The sequence below is a fragment of the Poromitra crassiceps genome (assembly GCF_964638095.1).
Source record: "Poromitra crassiceps genome assembly, chromosome: 7".
In the NCBI taxonomy this organism is placed as follows: domain Eukaryota; kingdom Metazoa; phylum Chordata; class Actinopteri; order Beryciformes; family Melamphaidae; genus Poromitra; species Poromitra crassiceps.
In genome coordinates this window covers 25639923-25649922 of record NC_139628.1, presented here as the reverse complement: position 1 = coordinate 25649922, position 10000 = coordinate 25639923, and the positions used below count along the sequence as shown (strand labels likewise).

The window sequence follows — 10000 nt, the reverse complement described above, 5'->3', positions numbered from 1 at the left end:
TACGGAATTAAATGCGTCCATTTCAAACAGTGTAACCATCACTGCCCACATACATACTTCAATGCGTCTTTCACGTTGGTATCATATTAAGCAACACATCCACTAGTGGGCAGTAGAGAGTAGGGTTGTCAAAAGTATCGATAGTATTGACAGCAGCGCGCTGCACACTTGGAACATAAGCTGAAACTATCGCTGCAGCGTGGCTTCAGCGTGGCGTGGCGTGTGGCGTGCTCGGTCTCGCCCGGTAACAAGGATGCTGAAATGAAACTGCCTCCGCGCTGCGTAGCTTCGGCGGCACAGCTTCGGGCGTATGGTGTGTTGCGGCTGTTAGTTTTCGCAGCCTTTTGCGACACGTAGAGCAGTCAAACTGCTCGGCGACACATGCTCTAGATTTCAGCGAGTGTTGTGCAACTTGTTTACAGAAGAAAAGATGGCTGCCAGTGGTAACAAGAAGTCCCGAACTCTTGTCCCTAACACAGCAGCAACATGACAGAAACTCTGGTGTGGGGACATCATGTGGGCGTGTGTCTTCCTCATTAATTGAAGTAGAATATGAAGGAGAATGGAATATTCTAAACACATCATCACATCTGAATATTGTCTCAGGTAATTAGGGCCGACTAAATGGGCAAAATGGCTAATTAGTGGCCAAAATGAGTCAAGACAGGTTCAGCACCATGGAGAGCTCCAGAGAGTGTGTGTGTGGAGCAGCACACAGGTGTTCGTTCAGGCAGTGAAAACCCTCTGGAGAGAGAGAGAGGAGAGAGGCTGCATGCCAACTCTGTGAGTGAGGCCTGACTGAATGGCCAGTCACACAGGGATTCCATATTCCACTATTATACAATAAGGTCAATACAGTGGAATCTGCTTATAGTGATGACAGTTATAGTGATTAACCACTTATATTGATCAAAAAGCTTGGTCCTGAATCATTCCTAATATACACATGCTGTTTAAATAACTCACTTATAGTGATCAATACTCCGCTTACACTGATCATTTTGGGCCTTGTCCCACCTGAGAACAATGGGAAAAAAAGTTGAAAACTACATATTTTTTTACTTACAAACTGCCAAAAATGAGACAACAAGATACAGCAGCGATACTCGGTGCATGTCTGTCTGTATATATGGAGAGATCACGGCATCTCTGTCTGTGGAGAGATGGCATCTGTCTACGTGAGACTGCTGTGTTTGAAACAGTTGGAGGCCTAACTTACTGTATGGATTTTTAAAGTCAATAACATTCCTTTACTTTATATGTACTGTATTCATGTAATACATGTACAGATGTCAATTAGATGGTCATCTGCATGAGAAATAAAAGAAAAGTAAATTGGTTATAATGATCATCTGCTTATAGTGATCAATTTGACCGGTCCCAAGGTGATCACTGATCACTATAAGAGGAGTGCACTGTAGATGGATTATTGCACTCCATGTAAATCTCTATTTCAACTCTCTTTCCCTCACTTGCTATTTTGCCCTGCTCCCTCTCTCTCCCTCCTTCACCTCTATCTTGCTTTGCTCTCTCACTTATTTCCCTCCTCTTCTTTCTGCTCTGACTACTCTCTCACTTTTTTCCAGCTCTGTCTCTCCATCTCTCTCTCTCGCTCTTTTGCTGTCTCTCCTCTTTCACACCTCTCTCTGTCTCTCTCCCCCTTTTGCTCTCTCTCCTCTTTCACACCTCTCTCTGTCTCTCTCTCTCTCTCTCTCTCGCTCTTTTGCTGTCTCTCCTCTCACACCTCTCTCTGTCTCTCTCACTCTTTTGCTCTCTCTCCTCTTTCACACCTCTCTCTCCCTCTCTCGCTCTTTTGCTGTCTCTCCTCTTTCACACCTCTCTCTGTCTCTCTCTCTCCCTCTCTCACTCTTTTGCTGTCTCTCCTCTTTCACATCTCTCTGTCTCTCTCCTCTTCCCCCTCCTTCTCTCTCTTCTTCTCATCCTCCTTTTTCTTAAGCCCTCTTTCCTGTCTTTTTCTCCTCTCTCTCTTCATCTTCTCTCCTATCCTCTCTTTCCCCTCACTTGTTCTTTGGTAACACTTGAGGGTCACTAAATTAAAGAGGACATGAAACATTTGATCATGTGACTCTAGTTCATTTCACCTCAGACAAGACAGGACACTGCTTTCAAGTCTGAAATGTACCTAGATTTGATAGAACGACATTTCAGCTTTTCGCCAACTAGGGCTCTGCTAGATGATGTCAGGTTGACTGTAGTAAGGATTTTGAACATTTTGATGAATCAAAGCAACCACAATCCAAGTCACAAACACAACAGCGTAGGCTGTGAGCCTGTTAGAATTCAAAACCATTACTAGCAACACTTAACAAGTCTGTACTCCACTACTGCACTGTACTGTACTGTGCTGCATGCATGCACACACGCATACAGATGGAATTTGACCCATCCTGGCTCGTCCTCCTCCATGGTTCAGGCCAGGAGCGGTGGGCAGCTGCAGTGAAGCGCCCGGGGGCCAACTTCCCCCAACCGCCGCTGGTCAGGCGACCATCTTCTGCATGTTTTTAGTGGGGGTCCATAGTGGTGTTATATGGAGGAAACCCCAGGGGAGCACAGGGGAGAACATGCAAACTCCACACAAGCTAGCCCACCTGGGCACCAGGCACCGAGGCATGGGGAGACATGATACCCTCAGTGCCAACAGCGTCCCAGGCGAGAATCAAACCCAGGAATGTGTTGCTGTGAGGCGAGAGTGTGAGGCTACAGTACCACTGCACCACCATGCGAGCTGACATGTTCTTCATCTTTGTTCAAGTATTTGTCAGAATTGAAAGCAGTGTTCTGTCTTGTCTGAGGTGAAATGCAAATGAACTAGAGTCACATGATCAAATGTTTCATGTCCTCTTTAACAGTCAACTAACACGTCTAGTAATCATTTACTGATGGTGTTCATGTTGGGCAAGTTTCTCAGGAAATGTAATTACTTACTGATTTACACCCTCCCCACCAAGTAACTTGAATTAGTAACTGTACTATAACTACTTTTTGGAAATTGTAATCCCTTACATTACTAGTTACTGATAAAGTAATACAATTAGAGTAATGCATTACTTTACGTTGTCCGACACTAATGTTGACTAGGTATTCATTTATGTATATTTTTAGGTTAGGGTGCAGGTTTAGTTAATGGGTTGGGCTATACTGAATGAACATTAACTAAGGGTTAGTTAAGGTGCTTATTATTGCTTAGTAAAGATTAATTTAGTGTCTTTTTCTCCTTCCCTCTCTCTTGTCTTACTCTCTCCTCCCTAGTATACTTTCCCTTCTCTCTCATCTGACTCTCTTCTTTATTTCACCTATTCTCTCTCTCTCTCTCTCTCTCTCTCTCTCTCTCTCTCTCTCTCTCTCTCTCTCTCTCTCTCTGGGTTAACTGTCAGAATGAAACGGAGATATGAGATTGACAGGTACATGACGGAACTCTTCCTCTGTCTTCTCCTTCCATGATCTCTCTTTCAACCCTCGCTCCGCTCGCAGTGTGAAAACAATATTGCCCGTCGCCACAAGCCCGGGCGATCGGGTGTCTCCCTTCTCCTTTTATTTCCTCTCCTCTCGCCCTAAATATCCCTTTCTCCCTCTGTTTTTCTTTTTGTCTATTTCTCCCCTTCCTCCCTCTCTCTCTCTCTCTTTATTAGTTTCTTTGCGTCGGTAACACTCGCTCGCTCTGCCTCCATTGTCTGCAGTAGTTTCCCAGGCCGCTGCGAGTGTCTGTTACAAAGAAAATAAGGTCGGACAATGAAAAGACTAACGCACACGCACACGCACACACACACACACACACACAGACACACACACACACACACACACACACACACACACACACACACGCACACACACAAATGACTCTGAATGAAATGAAAGAAGAGACAGAGAAGAGCAGAGAGGGAGAGCGAGGGAATAAATAAAAAACGACAAGGAGGGAGAGAATATAAAAATGAGAGAATAGGAAAGAGAATACTCTATCAGCCCATTTGCCAGGTCAACTGAAGAAAAGGCGGAAGAGTAGAAAGAGAGCGAGAGAGAAAGAAAGGAAGATAGAAACAGATCGCTCTCTCTCTCTCCCTCTCTCTTCTTTTCTCTTTGCTTTTTGTTTCCCCTCCTTTCAATAATTCAAAGAGCCGGAGAGATGGAGAGAGTGTGTGGACGGAGGTGTGGGTCGTCGCACGCGTTCTGCCTCTGTGGCTTTATATCAGATGCAGAGTTCACACACAAGCGTTTCGTGGGAAATATTTACACGTGCGCATGATGAATCAATTAATCAATTAGTTGGCAATTATTAAATGAATGGCCAACTTTTTTTGATAATTCATTAATCGGGTTGAGTAATTATTTTAAGAAGGGGAAAAGGAAAAGCCAAAAATCCCTGATTCCAGCTTCTTACAGTTTTTCACTATTGTTAACACACAAAAAGCGAAAATTGGGCACAATTTGCACAGCCTTCACTTCATGTACCAATCGCTCGACCCTATTTGGCACTACTTCACACTCCCTTATCTGCATTAGACTCTGACTTTCCTTCTTTACACTCTGATGTCAATTACACATCACCTTGTTGTCAAAACACTACACACAATGTTCAGTTGTTGCACACACTTCTCAAGTCAAATCTCAAAGCATCAACCTACAACTAGGGGTGTCACGATACACTCAGTTCACGATACGATACGTATCACGATACTGGGTTCACAATAACGATACGATACGATACGATTTTAACAATATTTTTTTAAACTTGAATAATGACAATATATGACTGGAAAAGTAGTATTTTATTTGAAATGCACAAATACAAAACATGCTGTTGTGGGAAATTGTTATTACAATAACAACTAGAAAAAACATGAGATTGGAGATAAGGCTTATCTTGAAATAGAATGAGTTACACCGTCACTTAGATTTACTTTGAACTAAAAGGTTTCTCAGCAGTATAAATTCTCATTATGCATCTTCAGTTTTTATTCAAACTCAAACAACAAGACTTTTCTTAATCTATTTTTTATGCATCTTCAGTTTTTCCTGTCAAGTAAACAGTTTTGCCAGAAACTCAATTGAATGGTTTCTCTCCTGTATAACTTCTCATGTGTCTCTTCAGAGACTTGTTCAACTGAACTACTTTCCACACATTGAACTTCAACAAACAAAGACGTTTCTTAGTCTATTTTTTGAAAAAATTTTTTTTTTTTTTTTTGCGATATGAGATTTCATCTCAACGATACATATCGTGACGTTTTACTATCGCGAAATTTCGTGGGACGATATATTGTGACACCCCTACCTACAACACACAAATATTCAAATCTCTAAACATTCAGGTCTGTTGAGCAATTTGCAATCAGGACTGCAGCCCTCTGGCCAGACAGGAACTTCATTTTTGTGAAGGGGGAGGGGGGATGGGGGGAGGGGGGATGGGGGGTTGAGCAGGCCGGTTTACATACTGTACTGTTCTCTGTGTGTACCGAAATAAAACTTTTTTTGCTGCATATTTGTGTGCTGTTTTATGTTTGACTATGAAAAAAGTAGGGAGGCTTAAGAAGGGTCAAAGAAGCTTCTTAGCGCTAAGAAGCTTTTGGGAAACGCAGCCATGTCATTCATATGGTGTGTTCCATTTCTATGATTGTGTTTTCAATTTTGCACTTCAGTGTGCTGTAAATGCTTGGTAGTGTGCAGCAAATGCTTAGTTGTGTGTACTCAATGAATGGCATGTGTGTGTCATTTGAAAATATGGCTGTGTACCAAATGAAAACACGAGTTCCATTTTGTGAACAGTCATCTTGCAAAGGGTTTAACATTTTGTGTGTGAGGCTTTCAGTTTTGATAAAGCCGTTATTGTTTTGAGAAATGTGTGTTAACAATTGTGAAAAACTGTAAATGTGAATATTTTCTGGTTTCTTTACTCTATGACAGTAAACTTCGTCAGGTTGTGGACAAGAGATTTGAGGAGATTTTGAGTCATCTTGGACTTTGGGAAACACTGATTGCAATGTTTACCCAACAACTACTTAGATAAACAACTAATCTATTAATCAAGAAAATAACCGACAGATTAATCCACAATGAAAATAATCGTCCTAGAAATTTAACAAATTTACCACGAGAGGGAGGGGGTTGTGGCCACATTTACCACTGGTACAGGGTTGTGGCACGAGGCGTTTTCTACAACAGCTACCAAATAATATAAAAAATACACAATTGTAACATCCAATTCATTTATTTACAATCATTACTGGTTTCAGAATACATTTATCCTTCCGCCACAGAACATAGTTCCATACACAAGATCAATGATTGCACTAAACATTTAGTTGCCTTTGAGCCAAAAAACAACTAACCTATTCCTTAACGGGATTCACAGTTATTGATACATTGCCTGTAAAAGTACAGTTATTTAAACAGTTATCTAAAGCAGCCCGTTTTGGTGGTGGTGTGTTGATATCTGGTGACGGCAGAGGGCGTTTGTTTGTTTGACAGTCCCAGGTTCGGGGTCCGGGCGCTAGTCCGACCTCCCGCTAGTCCGACCTCCCGCTAGTCCGAACTCGTGACAACTCAAGCTCAGCCAGTTCTCTCTCCCCAATTTCACCATGTCGTTCTTTGTTCACTTCACCTTCATCTTCATCTAACCACTGCTCAAAACTCAATCCACCCAGTAAATCAAACGTTACTACGAAATCGGACATTTCCTTGTTAGAGATCGGCCATTTCCTTGTTAGAGATTTGCAGACTGACAGGCTAACAGTGGGCGGAGTCAGCACAGGGAGCGGAGTCAGCATCAGGGAGCGGAGTGATACTGCGGTTGGAGCCGAACTGTAGATTGTTGGCCTATTTACCACTGTTGCTAGCCAATCAGAATCCAGTATTCACTCATGCTGTTGTAGAAATTCACGTTAAATATCGTATTCAGACATCAATTTTCCTGAAATATCCTGTTCAGACAGACGGAGTGAGATATAGCATTGGGACAACTAATTTAATTTCCATCAAATATTAGAAATATAAATTGTGATTTTGGACCAACGTTTTCCACAAAATCTACTGTTACGACAATAATTTCCATGAAATGTTACTGTGAATGATCAGATTGTGAGAGCTGCTTCCATGAAGTATCGTATTCAGGCAGATGTTAAGATATTAAATTGATAGTGGGACTTTGTTCTGACTTGACTTGCTGTTGTACATTTAGACTTGAGACATTAATGACTTGGACTTGGTAATCTTGGTAGTCTTGTGTCTCAAGATTTGAGACTGACGGGATCATTTTTGGCAAGTCTGAGTCAAGTCTTAAGTATTTGTTCACAAGGCCAAGTCATGTCTCAAGTCTCTTATGGACGAGTGTTCTATCACCTGCTGGATGCCATCTGGTCTGCTTAGAACACTGCATAGCTAAAACTAAGGATGTACCGTATTAACCTCACTCCTTTATCTATTAGCATACAGTGTCAGCATTGTTTAGATTACTTTTTTATTAGTCCACATTCCCTTAAGCTTAAAAATTAAGATTGTTCACAAGTCCAGAATCTCGAATCTCTTTTGAGGACGAGTCTCAAGTCACTGTGTGTGTGTGTGTGTGTGTGTGTGTGTGTGTGTGTGTGTGTGTGTGTGTGTGTGTGTGTGACTTAAGTGCGACTCAAGTCAAGTCTCAAGTCCAAGTGCCCATCTCTGCTTGGGACTTGGGAAGAGTTGACTTGGTCACACTGAAACCTTTATTTATTTCATTTTATTGTGATTCATAGGGATGGGCATTTTGAATACATTTCCATAATCGAAATTCGGGAAAATTAACGACCAATTATCGATTATCGATAGTATAATAATAATAATAATAATAATAATAATTGTATTTATTTATTTTTTACACACGTGTAACGTTACTCACACTTTGTTGAAAATTAGGAAAGAAGTGTACGAAGTTTCATGTTTATACGTGGCCTCAAACAGGTCCGCAGACCGCTGGGGTGCGTTTGTTTGTGTCCCCAGCGCATGCCGGTGTGAATTCCCCATGTTAAAAACAGTGTTTACTCTAAAGCCTACAGAATAACCCTTCAGCCGGAGGCAGAACTCGCCATCTTTGGCTGCTCTGAGTCCTCTCTGGACTTCACTACAGCTGTGCAACAATCTCTGACATTCGGGACAACTGTTGCCAAAAAACTAATTCTTAAGGAATGGAAGTCCCCCTCTTCACCCTCTTTCCAATTGTGGTTGATGGACATGATCTCTGTTATACGGATGGAGAGACTCAGGTTCCTGGGAACCAACTCACTTAGAAAATTTTGAAATATATGGGACCCGTTTTTAGCCTACTTTCGATGAGGTTAGGGGCGACGGGTGACTCGCCCGACTGGTTTCCTACAGTATAGACCCCTTGTGTGAGAAGTACATCGACTGCAAGCACATAAACACCTTACGTAGCACCATTGTAATGTTGAATGTTCATTATGTTGTATGTTTGTTTTTCTTTTCTTTTCTTTTCTTTTCTTGTGTCTGAGCCTGTCTGTTTTGTTTTGTTTGTGTTCCATAGAAAATGAAAATAAAATATTGAAAACCCCCCGAAAAAAACAGTGTTGTTTGGCACGAAGGACCACACCCAGCCAGAAAACTAGAGACTAATGCGAAGCTACACCTCACGTTATGTCGGCTGTGCAATGGAGAGGGGAGAGGAGGAAAGAATTCCACCCAATACCGGTAGTCCGCAAAAAAAAAACGAAAAACGATCAAAATTCCACATGATCAAATTGATTCGTTAACGATCAATTATAACTTTTTTTCGATTATTGATGCCCATCCATAATTCATATTGTTTGCCACTTTGGTAAATGTGGTACTTTTAACTTCTTTTTCCAGCCTGCAACTCTATTCGTTGTTGTATTTCCCCTAAAGGATTAGTTACCCTCATTTGGTATCTTCTCTTCCTCTCTTTTTACATCAGCTCACAATTTATCAAGTTAATATCAACACCTACTGTAGGAACATGAGGCAGGACAGGAAACCAAAGAAGGAAAGACAGACATTTAGTATTGAAACCTGACCGCTCCCTATACTCTGAGAACTTCACCAATACCATTATTATTATTATTTGTGTGTGTGTGTGTGTGTGTGTGTGTGTGTGTGTGTGTGTGTGTGTGTGTGTGTGTGTGTGTGTGTGTGTGTGTGTGTGTGTGTGTGTGTGTGTTCTCTGCTTGGTTTCATTGAGGTCACCGTCTTGTTGTCAGTGTAATGGTGAAAACGATATGAGTGAGAGACAGTTTTCTTACATAAGGGGGTCGGGTTTCAATACTATTCAGTGTTCTTCGTCTCCTCTCATTCAAACGTCTGTTCTCTCTTCTTCTATCCTTCTTTTAACCTCCCTCCTTCCCCACGTGTTTCTCTCTTCTCCATTCATCCACTCATTAGTAGGGATGGGCAACACCTTTCAAATTTTCGAATAATCGATTTTATTATCAAGAACGACCTTTATTATTGTCGAAAATCGTTTATTTAATTATTATTTTATTATATATATATATATATAATTTTTTATATGCCGTAGGAGCTGTGCATCAGAGCTGCGCACTGGAACAGAACGGCTCTGCCAGTAGCAGCACCAGTGAGCAGCACTCAGTAGCTCTAGAAACGCTAGAAATCTAGTAGAAATGGTCTTAAAATGTCGATAACAGCAACACTCAGTCACAAGGAAAAGCTTTCAAGGCTTGTTACTGCATGAAGAAAAGCTGATATTCTGTCTACTGTTCCCTGGGCCATCTCGGCGCTATGCTAATGCTAATGTTGCTAACGGCTAACATAGGTCTGGCTGCCTAATGACGATAGGGTGCCAAAGTCACTCCCTCTCCCTGTCCATGAGATTTCATCCGCCATTCATTTTTCCATAGACCTTGCGTAAAATGCTTATATATTTTTTTTACTTGGTCAAACCAAGTGATTCAACTCAAATCAGGGGAGACCATGTAAAATTTGGCTCACAAAAAAAATAAAAAATAAAAAATAGGGGTGGGCG

General features: G+C 41.5%; 1 protein-coding gene across 1 annotated transcript in view; it reads right to left on the bottom strand.

Annotated features, from left to right (window-relative positions):
- The window catches only part of LOC310779492 (dachshund homolog 2-like), a gene marked incomplete at both ends in the record, with an annotated part of 114066 nt that overhangs the window by 34634 nt on the left and 69432 nt on the right, over positions 1 to 10000 (bottom strand). The window lies entirely within an intron of this gene.